The sequence below is a fragment of the Ambystoma mexicanum genome, chromosome 6q (assembly GCF_040938575.1).
Source record: "Ambystoma mexicanum isolate Mex_15411 chromosome 6q, UKY_AmexF1_1, whole genome shotgun sequence".
Taxonomy (NCBI): domain Eukaryota; kingdom Metazoa; phylum Chordata; class Amphibia; order Caudata; family Ambystomatidae; genus Ambystoma; species Ambystoma mexicanum.
The window spans coordinates 1,597,549,331-1,597,566,902 of NC_090937.1; the positions used below are offsets into that span (position 1 = coordinate 1,597,549,331).

At 45.8% G+C, this 17,572-nt stretch overlaps 1 protein-coding gene and 1 long non-coding RNA gene across 2 annotated transcripts in view; one reads left to right on the forward strand and one right to left on the reverse strand.

The window, feature by feature from the left end:
• The window catches only part of LOC138516882 (uncharacterized), a 215,808-nt gene extending 211,615 nt beyond the window's left edge, over window positions 1-4,193 (reverse strand). Inside the window, exon 1 of the long non-coding RNA XR_011282327.1 lies at window positions 4,096-4,193. This is a non-coding gene — a long non-coding RNA (uncharacterized lncRNA). The remainder of the gene's footprint in view (window positions 1-4,095) is intronic.
• The window catches only part of LOC138516879 (E3 ubiquitin-protein ligase TRIM39-like), a 753,998-nt gene that overhangs the window by 68,275 nt on the left and 668,151 nt on the right, over window positions 1-17,572 (forward strand). The gene's annotated exons all lie outside the window — the stretch shown is intronic.

Below are 17,572 nucleotides of genomic sequence, written 5' to 3' on the forward strand. Positions count from 1 at the left end.
TCTAGATGGCTACAAGATCCGGAGGGGGTGTAGCCCTGATCTTCCCATAGTGGATTCCTGCTGTCATTCCTACGCAGGCCTATTCCTCTTTCGAATGCCTCGTCTGCAGGTTCTCTCTCTCCTAGGTCATTCCCTTACTGTGGCTACTATCTATCGGCCACCTGGTCAGATCCCCTCCTTCCTCTCTGAGTGGTCGGACCTTTCCTCTTCCCTCCTGGTCTCGACCACTCAACTCCTCCTTCTTGGAGACTTCAACATCCACCTGGATGCTTCCTGCCCTTCCTCTGGACCCTTTCGCGAACTTTGCGACTCTCACTCTCCATTCTCCCCTCTGGCCCGACTCACTCTGCAGGGCACACGCTGGATGTTCTGATCTCCTCAGACCTTCCCCTTTCGATCCCTCTCACCACTCCTCTCTCCTGGAGTGTTCACTTTATTCTTTCCTCCCAGCACACCCTCTCTAACCCTCAGGCCAAGCTAACTCCAGCACTGCCACCTAACTTCTCTGTTATCCGACCCATGAAGCGTGTGTCAGTGGAGGCCATCTCCCAACTTAATCTTCACACTGAATCTGTTGCCTGTCTCCATGCCCATCAGTCTGGCTTCAGAGCTGCCAGAAGCACGGAAACTGCTCTCTTGAACATCCGTGATGACCTGCTCTCCAATCTTGATTCCAACACCCCCCGTGTCCTCATCTTACTTGATCTCTTCTGCTTTCGACACGGTCAACCATGCAATCCTGCTCAACCGTCTCTGATAACCTCGGGATCACCGGTCAGGCATTGGCATGGCTGACTTCTTTCCTCCCTGATCGACTCTCCCAGGTTCAACTCGGGTCCATCCTCTCCTCCGTCTCTATCTCTACCTGTGGTGTTCCGCAGAGGTCTAACTTCTCTCCCTGGCTGTTCAACCAATACCCGGCACTTCTGGCCCACTGCATTGCCGTGCTCTGCCCCAACTTCCAGTGCTATGCGATGACACTCAGCTCATTTTCAGGCTTCCCTCAGCCACCTCCTCTCCTTCTCTCATCTCTGACTGTCTGCCCGCCATCCAGGAGTGGTGTGCCGCCAATGATCTCTGCCTTAATGCCAGTAAGACCGAGATTCTCCTCATCGGCACACCCACACCCTCCTTTCCTGTCACTCTCTGGCTGGCCTCTCTTGGCCCTCTCCCTGCTCCCACCTGTGAGGCTAAAACCTTGGGGTCATCTTCGTCTCCACACACTCCTTCTCTCCTCACATCTCTGACGTCTCTAAGAAGTCACACTACCAGCTGCAGCTCCTCAGAGGTATTCTTCCTTTCCTCTCCTTCCCCCAGAAGCTCACTGTCTCCAGAGCTCTGGTTCTCTCTAATCTGGACTACTGCAACAGCCTATTTCTAAATCTGCCTGTCTCTACTCTCCGCCCTCTGCAACTCATCCAAAATAGGACTGCAAGACTTGTCCTTAGCCTCAAGCCCAGGGATCGTATCTCTCCAGGACTGAAATCCCTGCACTGGCTCCCAGTGGCGGTGAGGATTAAGTTCAAAACCCTCTGCATTGTCAATAAGGCCTTCTGGGGCCTGTACCCTCAATACCTACAACTCTCTCTTCCTAAAAATCTTCCTGCTCGAGCTTTTTGCTTATCCGCCTCCAACTCCCTCAGGGTCAGTCGCTTCTCCAAGCAACGAGTTGGTGGTAGATCTCTTTCTTCTGCTGGGGCCTCCCTCTGCAACAGCCTCCCTGCCTCTCTAAAACTTTAGGAGAACCATCTCCGGTTCCGGAAGCACCTTAAGACCTTCCTCTTTGCTTCTGCTTTCTCTCCTCTGCTCACCTGCTGATCCCCTGGTTGAAACTGAATCTGCACTGGTTTACCTGGCTACCCTCTGATCTCGGGCCAAGGTCCCTTCCCGCCGGTTGCACACCTGCACTGCCCCCCTGGCAACCCTTGCACTCGGGGACTGTTTCTGTATCCCTACAGCTCACTCCCAGAACTTACTGATGTCTGCCCTTACCGCTGCACTTGCCACCAGCTGGCCGCACTTCTTATTTATTGTCTTTTTTTAAAAAAATTTTTATTTATTTATCTTTATTTACGGTTATTTTATGTACTGCACTGCCCCCTCTCTCTTCCCTCCCTTACCCTCTCCCCTGCACTTGCGCCATCTCAATGTCACTGTGCCTAGTAAGATCGCTGTCTCTGTCCTCCCTCTGTGCCCCCTCCCTTGCCTTGTTGCTCCTTGAAACACTTGTGTATAGGCACGTTATAAATGCCATATCATATATCATACGTTGGAACTGCTTCATATAAAATGACTGTTGAAATTGCACATCTGTTATTTGTCTCTTGACTTATTTATGGAAACATCTTGTAATCTAACTTAGCATGTTCCCATTGAGTATCAAGGACTACTTATGATTTCATTTTCTGTGATATTACTTTTAGTGATGTAATTACATATGCAAATTATGCCAAACAAATCATAAACCTTGACATACTGGCAATTGAAAGCAAAGTTCACTTTTGGACTTAAGGTCAGAAGTCAGCATGCCAATTTGTCTAGTTCCCCCATATGGCATGTATATTCGTTAAAACATACTAGATCCCCATGTTTAGTCCGGACTACAAAATCTGACAATAGCAGTGTTCGCCATAATCCTAGACCGTGGTGCTTTCATTGAATTAAACTTATGCAGAAATTGTCAAATGTACAACCACTGCATCCACATATACTGAGTACTGCAGATTTTCACATGCTCCAGCAATGCAGACTTTCACAAGCACACAGAGCTCTGCCTAAATGCACACCCAGCCTTTCACATGCGCCATAGCTTTTCCACACAAATACACAAACTATAGGCTTTGACATGCATGCCCTCCATATCCTTTCACAAGCATACACGCAATTGCCTTTTACATGCACACATGACAGCGTATCACCTTGAAGGACATTGCAGTCTAATCAGAATTAGAGCTCAGAAAAGGTGGGCAGAGAAGAAAGGCGGATTCGAAGACAATTGAGACAATTCGACGACAACAGAAGTTGTGAGAAAGGACTATATGATAGAAGGGCAACTGAGAAGACATATGGGGCTAGAGACAACAGAGGAGAGAGGAACGCGCAGACAAAAGGAGTAGAAAAGCAAGAAAGGATGATAAAGTGAACAATAAAGTAATGAAATAGAAAAATGCAGGGGAACCGAGAAAGAAGACAATACATTTAATAGAAAGTCCAACTCATTTAGTACCATCCTGTTAGCAGCCCCCTCCCAATATTTACAGCCATTGATCACGGATAGGCTCCCGCACAGCACTCAGAATGTTATCTCCAGTTTCTTCACTGTGCTTTTAAAAAGTATGCGCATCCTCCAGCCCGAATCTCTATTTTCATTTTTGTTAAGGCCCCATGAGCGTCCTGGAGCTTGGTGCACAGAAAAACAAATGTGGTCCTTTTCTCTGAAATCCTTTCTCGGGTAGTGCGACATGATTTAATAAATGAAATAAAATTAATCATTTTTGCATCCTGAAGTGCGTTTCGTTACTGCTTATTTTATGTCCTACATATCAATTAAATACCTCACTCTACTGTGACGACTTAAAAGATACCACTGATAACCTGCTAATTCTATGACAAGACAGGAAACAAGCATTATGCTTTACTTTCTTTATTGCTGCCAAACCAGCGCTTCAAAACCATAAACATGTATTTCTGCTTTGAACCGTGGGAAAAGAAAATGCAGTGTTTAAAAGTTTAAATCAAGTCTAACTTTTCCAGCACTACCAGTCCCATGAGCCTCTCCTCCCCTGGTAGTTCTGAGGCTAGGCTGATCCACCTATCCGGTGCTTGTCTCTGGTATAAAATCCCCTATCACCAGGTTCTTTCCTCTTTCTTTTTGCTGCCGCAATGAGATAAGTGTTTACACGTGTTTTAGAGTTTGCGTTATTATAACTTCAGATTGAGTCGCGCGTACGCATTAGGGAGTTGATTGATGGGTATTGTAGATCGTAATAGGATATGCGATTGTATCGTGTAACTTAAGGGAGTTCGAGTTTCATTGAAGCGGCGTACGCCGCACCGAACACAGCTATAATCAGCTGTTGTGCGCGGGTTACTTACCCGAGAGATTCCATCAGTAAAGGCAGTGGGGGCGGGGCCAGAGCCACAAGACAAACATGATAGTATCAGGCGGCCGGCCCTGCCCCACTCAGTTTTCCGAAGCGCTGCAGTAGGAGGCGCGTTAGGACCTGGGGCAGCAGGAAGCTCCTACGCTTCCCAGCATTCCCCGGGCCAAGTTCAGGCATTCACACTTTCTTGGCAAAGAATCAGACGCAGCCCTGGGCGACGAGTACAGATTCATATGAATATATATATATATATATATAATAAGAGCATTTAAAGAGAAGCGCAGAGCGTATATCTAACGCTCGCTTTTCCACTAAGGCCTAGAGCAGCATCAGAGAGCTACTGCTTTTCCCTGAGCCAGAAAGCAGCCGACAGGAGAACGTTCCCAAACGATGGCTAAATTTGGAGGTTCCCAATCCACAACACCTGAATGGAGTTAGGAAGAGTCTTGAGTTCCTTAAGCAGCTGTTAGGGGACTCCTTGACCCAAACAGTCTCTGAGGGAGTGCAGCCTATAGCTCAGAGACTAGACATGCTGGAAGCATAGAGAGAGCAGAGGTCCTCCAGAAAAAGGGAGGCCCTTAGCCCAGGTTAAAGAACGTCGGCAGGACACCCCCATGAGGGGTTTGAGCAGGGGTGTAAGGCTGGGAAGAGGAAAGACTCTTTGCCCCAAACCCCCCCATCCCCCTGTCCCCCGAGCAAGGACAAGAGGGTAGATTCAGACCCACAAAGAGTGAACAACCCTGTCTCCAGATTAAAAAAGGCCTTCCTGGCAAAGACAGCTCAACGCCAGATCAGAACTCCTGCCCCAGGGGTGGATAATTCAGGGGACATGGATGAGGGCTATTCGCCCGATGATGAAGAAGACAAGGAGATTACCAGAAACACCTTGATTCTGACAAATATAACAAAAGAGGAGAACACAGGGGACATGTTTGACCCCTAGCCTATCAGGCACCCAAAATTCTCGGAGTAGGTACCTTCGCTCAGAGTTGTGCTTTATATGGCACAACACATAGGGAAGCCTCTAGACAAAGAGTTACACTTCCGGATGAGAGCGGAGTACCCGCGGCCGGAACTGCCAGGTAAATTGGCAGAGACCCCAGATCTTGATCCCAAAATGGTTACCTTTGTGATCAAGTCATCGAGGCACATCAGGAAGTGGGTAAACAGAGCATGGAGAGGATGCCAAGATAAGGTCCTCGACCTAGCCGGCCCACTGGCAAAAATAATGGTCTTGGCGGAGAAGGCCAAGGATACCTGGACTCCGGTGGACGCCCAAGTTCTGGCTAACTGGGCGCAGTGTTAGGGAACGCCAACTGTGCCCTTTCTTCGGAGAGGAGGAGAGGGGTGCTTTTGAAAATCGATGGAAAGGTTAGCAACCTTTCATCCTACGAAGCCGGAGAAGGCGCTAAAAGGCTCCGATTTGGAGAGGCCTTCGCTAAGGAAATGTCCCAATTTGTGGGGACCTACTCCGCCTTGGACAAAGTTCTATTAGGAAAATATTTCCCGGACAGGTTTGTGCCGGTACCGGACGGCTGCTGGAAAACCCCTTTTCTTGTCAGCTTGTTATGATCTGATCATTATGCCGTGTTATTCAACATATCCAAGATTTGTAACCCCAATCTGAGTATTCAGAATAAAACATTGATTTCTTATAGGAATAAACACTGCCTTACTACAGAGTCTTTGGCACCTCACTTTGATTACTGAGTAACTAGATGGTGCTTGATCTTATTCATTCTCATAATAACTCTATTCCTAGCATCTAAGATGTTATTGCTCGCATTCATACTAAATTAGTTTCCCTGGCGGGTTCAAATGAGACATAGTTTTCTGCCAATTCAAGATTGCTGAAATTCTCTGTTTGGAAATATGTGAGGACTTGAAGAAAGAATCCTAATAAGGAGAAAAGGTTCTAAATTTAAAGATGCAGTACCTGAATCAAATCACACGTACTGCACTGCGCAGATTAATACATCCTCAAGCTCCCCCAAAATATTGTTCAAGCTCTTACATGGTGAAATACTAGTTAACTATTGGCCAAGCTGCTGGCTCCACCCACTTGGGATTTGCCTTTCTTAGTTCTCAAGGCCTTACAATATCAACATTTAAAACCTGTTAGCTCCATTGATATTAGGCATTTGCCTTAATGCTTCATTTTTGGCAGCTTCCTTTTAGTTATTGTTTATTTAAGTGTGCTACAGTTCAAATAACTTTCCACATTGGTATGTAAACATTAAAATCCCATAAACAAAGTAGACAAAAAATACACCTATCCCTTCATCTCGGAGGCTGGGCGGTAGGTGCTCTATTAGCTGCCCTGTCTTGATGATTTGGCCTGAGGCTATCATTGTAAGATAGGATCCTTCCTTCCTACCTAAGGTTGTGTCGAAACTGCGCCGCTTTCGTGGTATTGCGTTACTAGCATTATATCCTCCTCCTACCATGCCGAAAAAGAAACGTAGAGAGGACAGCATTTGGGTGTTTGATCAGCATTCTTCACCTATCGGCTAAAACCTTGTCATTCTGGATGAGGGAAATCTTAGTCACTTTCAAAGCAGCAGGAGCAGGTATAAAAAGCTACAATAGTTTCCTTGAGTAGCTTGATCCGTTCAGCAATCTCAATCGCATATTAGATTTCCAAGGTTCCTCTTTCAGGTCGTATCCAAGGCAGATTCACTGCGGAATGGCAATGTCCTGTGCAGAGTTTCCATGGTGAACATAAGAAGAGCTGCAACTTTGACGGGCCCTAACACTTTTCTCAAATATTATTGATTGAATGTGGAGAGTTTTGCTAAATTTGCTTTTTGGACTATAGTTGTGAATGCATGCAGCCGTTGATGGGGTAGTGGTGTATATTCTGCAGCATGAATAAAGGAGACATGATGGTGTCAAGCAGTTATAGTGGTCTTAGTGCACAGGCCCCTTTTTTGTCCTGGCTTTGGCATTACTTACTGGTCATTTTTGTTATTCCTACGGGAAGTCCAGGCACAGAGTCCCAGTCTGCCCCAGTCACTACTTTGTTGCTGAGATGAACTGCTGCAACACTTCTGTGGACTAGTCCTGTTTCTGTTTATTTAAACTGATCACCCGTGCGGAATGCAGCGCGAAGATCAGGCACAGAGTCCCAGGCTGCCCCAGTCCACCCTGGTGCGCAGTAGGCCATGGCTGACACATTCAGGTCTGGCCCATTAACGCGGCACGAGACGCTGCAACAGCGTTCTATGATAAACCCATGGACGGCTGCAAAATCATCGGGAGCCAGTTAAGGCAAGGTAAGCAAATTGATTGTTGCATTGCCGTTGAACAAACCTGTCATCACCTCTATTGAAGCCCCTATCATATCGTCATCTAAGTAAGTGTTGACATTTCGGAAATGTATTATTCACCCTTTGACATTACTGATGCCGATCTAATGGACGCCCTGAACATCGATGCCCATACTTGTCCCTTGATTGATAAAACTCCTCCTAATATCGGCAACAACATTCTCCCGACACTTGGCAAAATGGCAGAGCCTGTGACTTTCGACTTGAAATGTCCTGCAACAGGAGGGCCAACTTATGACGTGGTTAAATCGGACCCGCAACTCATGGCTGGCGATCCGAGTTCTTCCACACTGACACTGGCTTGAGTTATCGGAAACGGCAGAAACTCACCTGGAGCAACTTGCCATTTTGGCCCATGCGGCACCTGGGCGCATCGACCCTAAACCAAGAAACAGTTTGAACAGTGTTAGCCTGACCACAGACGAAAACGATGGGTCCCTAGAATCAAATATACCAGCAAAGCAAGCCTGCCTCAATGCTGCGACATCGGTTCCTGTCCTCCTCATGCCAATGCCACTCGAGCTGCTCCTCAGCGTATGATTGTGAAGCTGGAAATGCATTGGAAGGACAGGGTCTCCGTATCCTTGTCCTTTACTGTCTTTTATCGTGTGTTCTGACGTGTTTTCCGCCCAAGAGTTCATGTGGTACTCCTGGCGGTGCAGCTCTCTCCTTTGGTTTTGGTGAACGGACCCATGGGATACCCTCATGGCACCCATGGGTAGGGGTACAACCCTGTGCCCCGAGTGTATGTTTTTGGGCACCTGTGTGTGGCCCACAGAGCAAGGTACGCGCTGGTGGCAGCTCTGTGCTGAATTGACTGGTGCCCTGAGCGTCCTCCATTTTGGGATGCCCAGGCCCTGTCATTGGAATCGGTAGATTCCTGATGGAAACAAGATGGCCCCTGTGGCCTCTTGCCTTCCATCGCCTGTTACCTTGATCTTCCCGAAGTCCCAGGAAGCCCTGCCTCTGTCCCTTCCCCCTGACTGGAAGTTGGGTGGAAGTTCCATATATGGTAGTGTGGGAAAGTGCTGACCAGACTGGCTGGAGCCTTCTCAACGACCGTATGTTGTGGGTACGCCTGTGGGTGGGACCTGGGTGAATGGAGTGTGTGATGAATATGCATTCTGTGTTGTGGATGTCTAGTATCTAGTGTTTGATACAATGACTGAGACAGCCGTGCCCGTAACCGGTATGAATGCAGTGTGGAATATTGAATGGCTGGGTACTTTACCCAATACACATAACTTGTTGTGAGTGTCTGGAGAGAAGTGAATGGCCTGAATGCACTATGCTCCTGATTGGCTGCCTACCTGCATGAATACCCTTTGCCGTAATTGGATGCTTGAGTATGACCCAGCGGAATGAATGGGAGATGAACAGTATATCTGGGGAACTCTCACTGCTAGGAATCGTGTTCAGAAGCTGAAGTCCACTACGACGAGTAACTGGAGTAAACATGAAGCTTAACCTTGAAGCCCTGCTGGAAGAGAAGAATTGCTGTTGCTCTCCTTCGCAATCTGAAAGCTGCTGTGACTGACCCAGAGAGGACCTGGTAAGGCACCCTCTTCCCGAGCTACGAGGGACCATCGTGCACCAGCTGATCTTTGCCAAAGCTCCCTGGTAGACAGACCTTCGACAGGCTGCCGACCCGAGACGGGGACTGCTGCGGAATCCCAAGGAGAAGCGCCCGGACTGTTGTCCGCCACTGTCGATGACTGCCGTCGCCGACCGGAGCTGCCGTGCTCCCGTTTGCCTAAGAACTTCATTTGATCCAAGGACGCTCTCGTCTGCATCGTCGCCCGTCTTATCCTGCTGGAGAAGGCCTGACCATCGACGCTCCGAGGAGTATCCACCGGTGGGTTTTCCGCTACCCGAAGACTACAGAGATGCCGACGCCTCGACACCCTTGCTGGGCCACAGTTCTTCTAACTCTTTGCGGTCCAGAACTATCAACACTGAGGCGCCCCACACGCCTCTTCCTGGCAGGACGATTACGCTTCCTCGTCAATGTCGTCAATGAGAACCGCTAGGAACGAAGCTGCCACTTCACCGTCGTAACTCACTCTGTTCTCCGTCGGACGTTCGACGACCCGTGACTCCTGCCTTAAAGGGAGGACACTCAAGAAGGGCCATCGATTCCCTCATGAGGAATGCTACAACGCCAGGTACTTTGGGGTTGCAGAACTATTGGAAAGTCTCTTGTGAACAGTATATGGACTGGGCTTGTGATATCTTTATTCTACAGGTTGCTCAGGTGGGGAGATCTCCGCACAGAACTGTGTTTAACGGTAGTGACCAGTATTCTGCAAATTGCTCTCACCAACTGCTTTCCTCTTATATCTATTGTTGGTTTCCTTTACGAACTGATTTGTGTGCCATTTAATCATACAGTTGATGCACTTTAACGAGATCTAATAGTAATTGTGGTACCACGTAGAACTGTATATTTGCCATTATAGATAATAGAGTACAAAGTGGGTTATCATGATATTGTACATAACCTTGAATATTAATTATATAAAGACTGTGTTTTAACCAATACAGTGTGTGGACATTCCTTTGTGGATGCTTGGGGACTACACTGCACTTAAGAACCCACCCGCATCACCTCCTGAGAAGCTAGGCCTTGATTGCTGGTCCATTGCTACCACAATAGAGAATCTTGGCAGGGGTCCTCTGTGCCTCTTCTCTACCAAATAGAGAGTGGAATTACAGACCCCCCCTCCGGTCTTCACAATGATCGAGTCTTCATCTGCCTTTAAATTGATCTCCAATACGACCAAGAACACACACAGTTCAGGCGCTGTGTCACAAACCCTGGCCGCTCTAAAGCACTTACAGGTTCAAGATGGTGTTAACGTGGAGTTATTTGAGGAAAATACCCTGGTTCCTGCCAATAATAGAGCTGAGTCTCGATCAAACGCCAAAAAATGTATTCAGAACATATCTTCTCCTCCGAAACTCAGCTTATTCAATCGAACCGGCAAAGTGCAACTGGCAAACTCTTCCACGGTTGTTAATAATGAGCCCTCGGGACTAACTCTGAAGGGCAAGGCTAACCATTCCAACAAACGAAGACAAATTGTCTCTGATGAGGAATCCACACCGTTCACATCGCCATTGTCTGCAATTAATGTATGCGACTTGTCAACTTATTCCCACCATGATGAATCAGTTAGTGTTTATACTGCACCACCAATTTCCACCCTCGATGCATCTGCCCCACATCGGCTCTTGTCTAACCAGCAGCTGAGCATGGTGAAACAATATGTTCCAAAGCTGATTGCTGACAAGGGTATTACAAACAAAGTCGATGCGGCTGCTAGTGATGCAGCTTTTCAACTGGATTCACGCTTAAATCCTAAATTTACGTTAATCCAACAAACCCACTGTGTGCATTATATAACGAGAGTCCACTCCACGAAAAGTAATGAAGCTGCAAACCACACTTGGAAATTGCGTCTTCAAAATAGCCAAGTCAATGACAACGAAGTCAACTTAAATCGGACAAATGTATTAAAGCTATTCAAGTGCGTTCCTGCACTTCGTACGATACATTCCGATGACATCAAGATTGTTGACTGCAACCGAAAAATCATCTGACCAAGTCCTATTGCACATTGTGCCTGCCGGAGTTCGAAATACGATCTTGAAGGCTGGTGATGACTTAGTCTTCTTTGGTTTCGACATAACGCACACACCGGTTCTGGAGAGTCGACGATCAGTAAATCAGCCCTCAAAAGCAACTCATAATCAAATCATTGAAGACAGATCTACATCGCTAAGGAAAGCAATCGGCAACCTTAAGGCATCCGGTAGAAGACGACAGTCATCCCAATAGCCATGATTGGAGGTGCAAGAACGCCAATATACTTTACTATCATGGAATACACGTGGCTTCATGCACCTTTTCAATGACTTTGATGTCCCACTCGATAATGTACTTGTAATTCGTTTACAGGAGACCTGGCTTTGTGAGGCACCGATGCATGACGGCTTTACATCTTTTTTAAATCCAGCAGTAAAGAACTTAAAAGGTCGTCCATATTCAGGTCTATTAACAATGATTTAAATAACACAATGGTGGTCACCTGGAGAGATTGTCAACCCAAACCCTTTTGTGCAAGGGACAATGATTTACACCAAGGATGATGCTACGAACAATCGGAAACATGTATTGATCATAAATGCGTATTGGAATACTGTGAAAATCAGTACTAAGAACTTTGTTAAATCAATCATGCTGATAATAGATCAAGCAATAATCTATCAGTAATATGCTGCAGTGATTTCAACTGTTCTTGGTTTGAGCGTGTTGCCAAACTTCAAATTTATATGCGCATTCCTGATCATGCTGTCTCTACCAGAGGTCAGTTCTGGTCTACGGAATTCATAACTGCACGATGTTGAACGGGAACGTGCATGGTGATATACCCCCTCAAGCTACCTGGCACCGTGATGAGAGTCAGAGTATACTTGATTATATCTGGGTCTCCCAGAATTTTGCTGCAAAGGTCATTGATCTAAATGTTTTTCGGATGCAGCATAGCGATCATAACCTTCTGCGACTGTGCTGTTTGATGGAATGGGCGCCCTTTGCTCAAAGATACAACGAGCCAGTCACAACTAATGCCGGAGGAAACCGGTTTCGAATCAATGCATCTCAAATTCATAGCCTAGCTATTAAGTTTGCTAAACTCTCCCATATATTGCGAGCCAATTATATACCTTTGCTAAGCGATCATATCATCGCCTTGGATGTGTCTCATCTAACTTGGTGTTCTCACAAGCATTTATACAGCATGGTCATCCAAGAAGCCAAAAAAACATTGAGAAGGGAACTGAGACTTTTGAAAAAAATCTGCCCAGAAAAGACCTGCAAGAAGCAATTAAAAATAGAAGAAAACAGTATCGCAGTTGGGCTAAATCTCATGCAATTATAATCGATCAGAATCGAGTTGAACTAATGTTGAAACTATTAGTCACAAAAAATGCGAGAGAAATTTGGCAGATCCTGAATGCCGGCCATACCAAATGCCCACTTGCCATTGCCAATACAATTTCAGGGGTTGCCTGGGCAAAGCACTTTGCCACTGTGTTCATGAAGGCTCGATTCGAGCCAGCTGCTGTGACCAACTCGGACGGTGCCCCTTGGGCTGTGAAAATGTTGTTGAACGACATTGAAAGAGCTATTCACTGTCTAGAAAATTCACGTGTAGCATGCCTGGACTTGATAACAAACGTGATGCTAAAAAAGCATCCAAAAGAATGGGCTTCTTTCATCGAATTGTTGTTTACCCAAATATCAACTACTAAACAGCTCCCAGAGTCATGGTCCACTGCAATTGTTGTACCTATTTGTAAGAAGGGCATTTGGGACCAGCCTTCCAACTATCACCCAATTGCCCTTCTCAACACCATCAGAAAGATTTTTGGCTCAAACTTACGACAAAAGTTGGCATCTTGAGCACAAGCAGCACAGATCCCGGACATACGCCAAACAGGTTTCACCAAGGGAGTAGGAGTCAAGGCCAATCTTGTGATCTTAACCATTCTAGAACTTGAAGCCATGAGAGCAAATGGAAAACTGTTTCTTGCTTTTATCGACATGATACAGACTTTTGATAGCCTAAACTGGGGCAAGCTGTGGTCAAAATTGTTGGCCTTGAAGTGCCCGGTTGAGCTACTCGAACCAGTTATGGCTCTACATGCGAAATACGTCGATTCGTGTAAGACTAAACAACAGCGGCGAAGTATCCGACACCATAACAACTGCCAAAGGCATCAAACAAGGGTGCCCACTCGCTGCAGAATTGTTCAAATTGTTTTTGGCCAACTTACCTTTACATCTCGACCAAGTCCAGTGCTTTTCGCCGAAGTTAAACAACGTTCATGTCAAATGCATAATTTATGCAGACGACCTGGTCTTGATGGACAATACCCATATCGGACTTCTGCGTTTGCTCAAGAAACTTCATGAGTATTTGGCAAGTAATGAACTTGAGATAAACACAACTAAAGCTAAAATACTTACAATCGGTGGCCTGAACAAAAAGGACAAGTCTTTCAGGTGGTCGGTTGCTGACGAACTTCTGAGTTCCATGACCTTCATAAGGTACCTAGGAATTCAGTTCAACAACTCAATCTGAGAACATCCGTGGGCGCTTGATTTAAAAACCTGGATAACTAAGTTTGCACTGCAAGGTGCCAAGATTCACAAAGATTATGGCAAATTTTCCCTGGCGTCTGTTTTGACCTACCTTCAAAAAGTAGTTCCCGCCATAGTATTTGGCGCAGCGGCCGGTTGGTCATTTTTTTTTGGCGTTGTGTCTTAAACTTGCCGCAGTCTGCCTCAATGACTGCTTTAAGATACAAATTGTCATTAAACTCCCTTTACACCAGAGTCTTGTGGAAATCGTTTGCTGTAATATGAAAAATACTTGTACCTTCACCGATGCCGGCCTATCAGATCTTTGTAAGAGAAAGCAATGGCACTCAATCCAGCTTAATTTAATAAACTCATGGGTCCACCAGCTTCATGAAATTTTGTCTGCCACAGATATAAAGATGCTAGATCTATTAAACCATCCACAGTGTTAAAAAAAAAAGTTTGAGTCTTGAATAATCAATAAAAAAGAGCAAATTTCCATTCTATAATTTCCTTAGGTATTGGTCAAAATAAACTAAATGTTCAACCTTGATATTTGCTTCACTGCCCTTTCCCGACATCACAGTGATCAATTTCTAAGACTGAGAATGAACCTTCTGGGAACTAAACAAATCTTATGGCAAAGACGTGATAAGCCAGCGAGACAATCTTTGTCGTTTTTGTTGGATGACCACAGAATCATCCAAATATTTACTAATTAGCTGTAAAGGCACCTAAAACCAACTTTCATTACACCTTTCGGCAATATGCACCCCTCGACGAGGACATGGAAGCCTGGTGGTCCGAGATCATCTCAGGGAATTACATTAAATTGTCTTGTTCAGTTGTTGACTACATGGACACTCTATTAAAGACCGAGGTCTTGTGAAAAATGCATTCCACAGCCGGCCAATGGAATTTAACTAACTTAATTTAAAATGGTTTATTTGAGGGATGGAATCAACGATTCTCTGTGGAATAACATTAATGAGTAATGTACTTTTACTTATCTGGAAGAATGTTTGAAACAAAAGTTTAATTTATCTGTTTTAAACTGTAGTTTTCAATAAAAAATAAATAACAAAATGTTACTCCTACTCTTCTTCATCACAGTACTTATGAATCACTGTTGCCACCTAAATGGATTAAGGGTCCTTTAATGTGATATGGAAATAGTAATTAATACATTGTGGGATTCTACAAGTATTTTTACCTTCATGAGGATGAAGGTGGCACACACATTCAGACAATAATTCAAGCTTGAGAAGGACTAGGAGTATTGAAGATTAATGGAAAGTGTTTCGGGCATTATACTTGTTATTGAGTGATTTGATACTTTATAAGGCATCTTAGGTACAGTGGTCAAAGTGTATAAAAAGAAGTAGTGAAACTATGTTCCCTGCTGGCCTGCCCCGCTCCTCACAAAACCCATTACCATGTCCCATCCCACACACAATACAAACCCCCAAACAAATGCTCCTGCTGTTTAAGGAAATGTTCAATGTTCAGTGCAGCACATGTTTCAACTTCTTCCTGCACTTTTAATTTCAAACAAAACCATTCTGGAACAGTTTCTTTTTAAAATAGTTGCATAGGAACACTAAAACTTCATTTAAAAAAGCAGAGGAACATCACAGCCAACCGCTCCCACCCACTCCGACCACTGCTTAAGCGTGCCTCATCTTAATTAATTGTGCTTCATTATGCTACTTACACACACACACTCTTCACACCCCTGAGTGACATCCCACTTGGGAGGTATTAGCCAAACACAGCATACTCCTACATCCCACCCCCTTTCCTCCATACTTGTTGACATTACTTCTTTCGGAACCAGGCTGGAGCACATTTGTGATTGCATCAAAAAATATTGTCTTTCTTTTATTACTATGCGGGGCTAGTGTGTGTGGTTAGCCACTCACTTCCCTAGCCCCACCCAGTGCATCGGCCTTACGTCCTTTTCTCTGCATGGTCGGATCGGACGCAATTAGCATTGCAGGGATTTTTTTGTTTTACCTGCATGTGTCCTTCAAATTGGTCTTCCCCACCCGGGTCGTATTCTTTTCCTCTGCCAATGCCGGAGCATAAGGGGTTCACCTCGTGGAATTCCTGCAGGAGTCACTATGCAGCGGCAGACCCTCGCACCCTTTTTCTCGAATTCCCGGGCCCAGACCCTTGCTGGGACGCGTGCTTCTACTGCGATTCCCTCTCAGTCCGCACACTCGAAGGAAGGCTTGTCAGGTGGGAAGAGGTCTTACACAGCTTTCCTCTGATACACTTACAGAGGTATGTACTGGCCAGTCTAAGGGAGCACAGAAGTCGGTCAGACATCTGACGTCTTTCATTACTGGCTCTGCCGAGGATCCATCAAGGCTGGCTAAAGATTAAGTCAAGGCTCCTAAATATCAGTTGTAATTGGGTCGGTCACCTAGAGGCTGAATCACCAGCGTTAGCACCCAAAACGTAAAATAAGGAACAATACGATAGACACAAAACAGCAAGTCTGCAGCAGGTGACAGAGTTGGTTAGTTCTGGTGCCCTTCTGGACTGAATGAACACTGTCTCACTGTGCTGGCTTGCAAATGATTTGTTAACTTGATCAAAAAATGTTGCAGGTACAGTTCCTGCAATAATTTATGATAAAGTTAATAAATCATTTGCAAGCCAGCGCAGTGAGATGATTTTCAAAAGTTCAGCCGTGTTATTTGTGGCCTTAGAGATGCGGGCTTGGATGTGGGCCCGTTTCGCGGAGCGGATGGAGAGTCTGTATTACCTTTGGAGCAGGCGGCAGGTCAGTTTGTCAGAGACAATACTAGAAGCCAGCCATTTGCGTTCAGTAACTTTGTACTTGCATTTAAGCGAGGCTAGGTCAAAATCATACCAGCTATTGCGCTTGGAGGCAGGCTTCATGTGGATTCTCATAGCAGAGACAAGGATATCAAGAGTGATAGAGATGGAAAGGTGAATGTTAGCAAGGGAAGAGTCGGCGTGGGAATCGATAGAATGGGAGGGGGATGAGGGAGGAATGAGGGAGGCAGAAAAATCAGCTACTGACACTTGCTTCATTGGTAAAGGAGAGTCTCAGAATTTGCGGAAAGGTAGAGTGGCTGCATCAGTGGAGTCTAGGTGAATATTGAAGTCTTCAGAGAAAAGAAGCTTAGAAGAAGAGGTCAGTTGAGAAGAGGCAAGGTCGGCCCACTCCGAGAGGAAGAGGGAGGTCGGCACTGTGGTCCTATAGATGATAGCGAGAGTGAGCATGAGAGAAGTGGAGACACAGCTTACAGACAAGACATTCAAAGGAGAAGTAGGATTGAATGGGGATGAGGCCAGAGAAATGGAAGCCAGAGGTTGTCAGGAGAAGGAAGGAAGTTAATGAGAGACAGAAGATGCCTGTCAATAAGGAGGAGGTTGAGCTGAGAGCCCTGGGCCATGGTAGTGCCATTCTGGTAGACATTAATGATGCACCTAGAAGATAGGAAGTATAGTATGAGAACCCCCCATCTGGTTCCACCAATAATGGGTGAGGAGGAAAAAGGGGATAGGATAGAGACCATATGGAAAGTCCAAAGGTCAGGAGAGGGGACAGTAAAGAGGATGTCTGTGATAGTCTGTCTGGAGGAAGCATTTATGTAGGTGTCAGCAATGGGCACTCCTGGATTGGAGAACAAGAGTGCTTTACTAAATGTTTTCCTACCACACTTCCAGAGGGGAACAGAAAAGGCGATAGAATAGCGGTTAGCATAGGTGGGGAAAATAGACAGTTCCATAGTTAAGGGGGTGGTGGGGTGAAGCCAGTAGAAAATAATGGGCTACGCAAGCACGAGAAAGTCGACAAGAGCCAATGCAGTATGAAGAGTTTATACTGGGATAGGGCCTAGGTTCCAAAAAAGAAGAGGGTAGCAACAACACTTGAGTACTCCATGAGGAGGGACAGCAAGAGAGAGGTGAGCATCAGCAGGTTAAGGCATAACAATGGGCACAGATGCAATTAC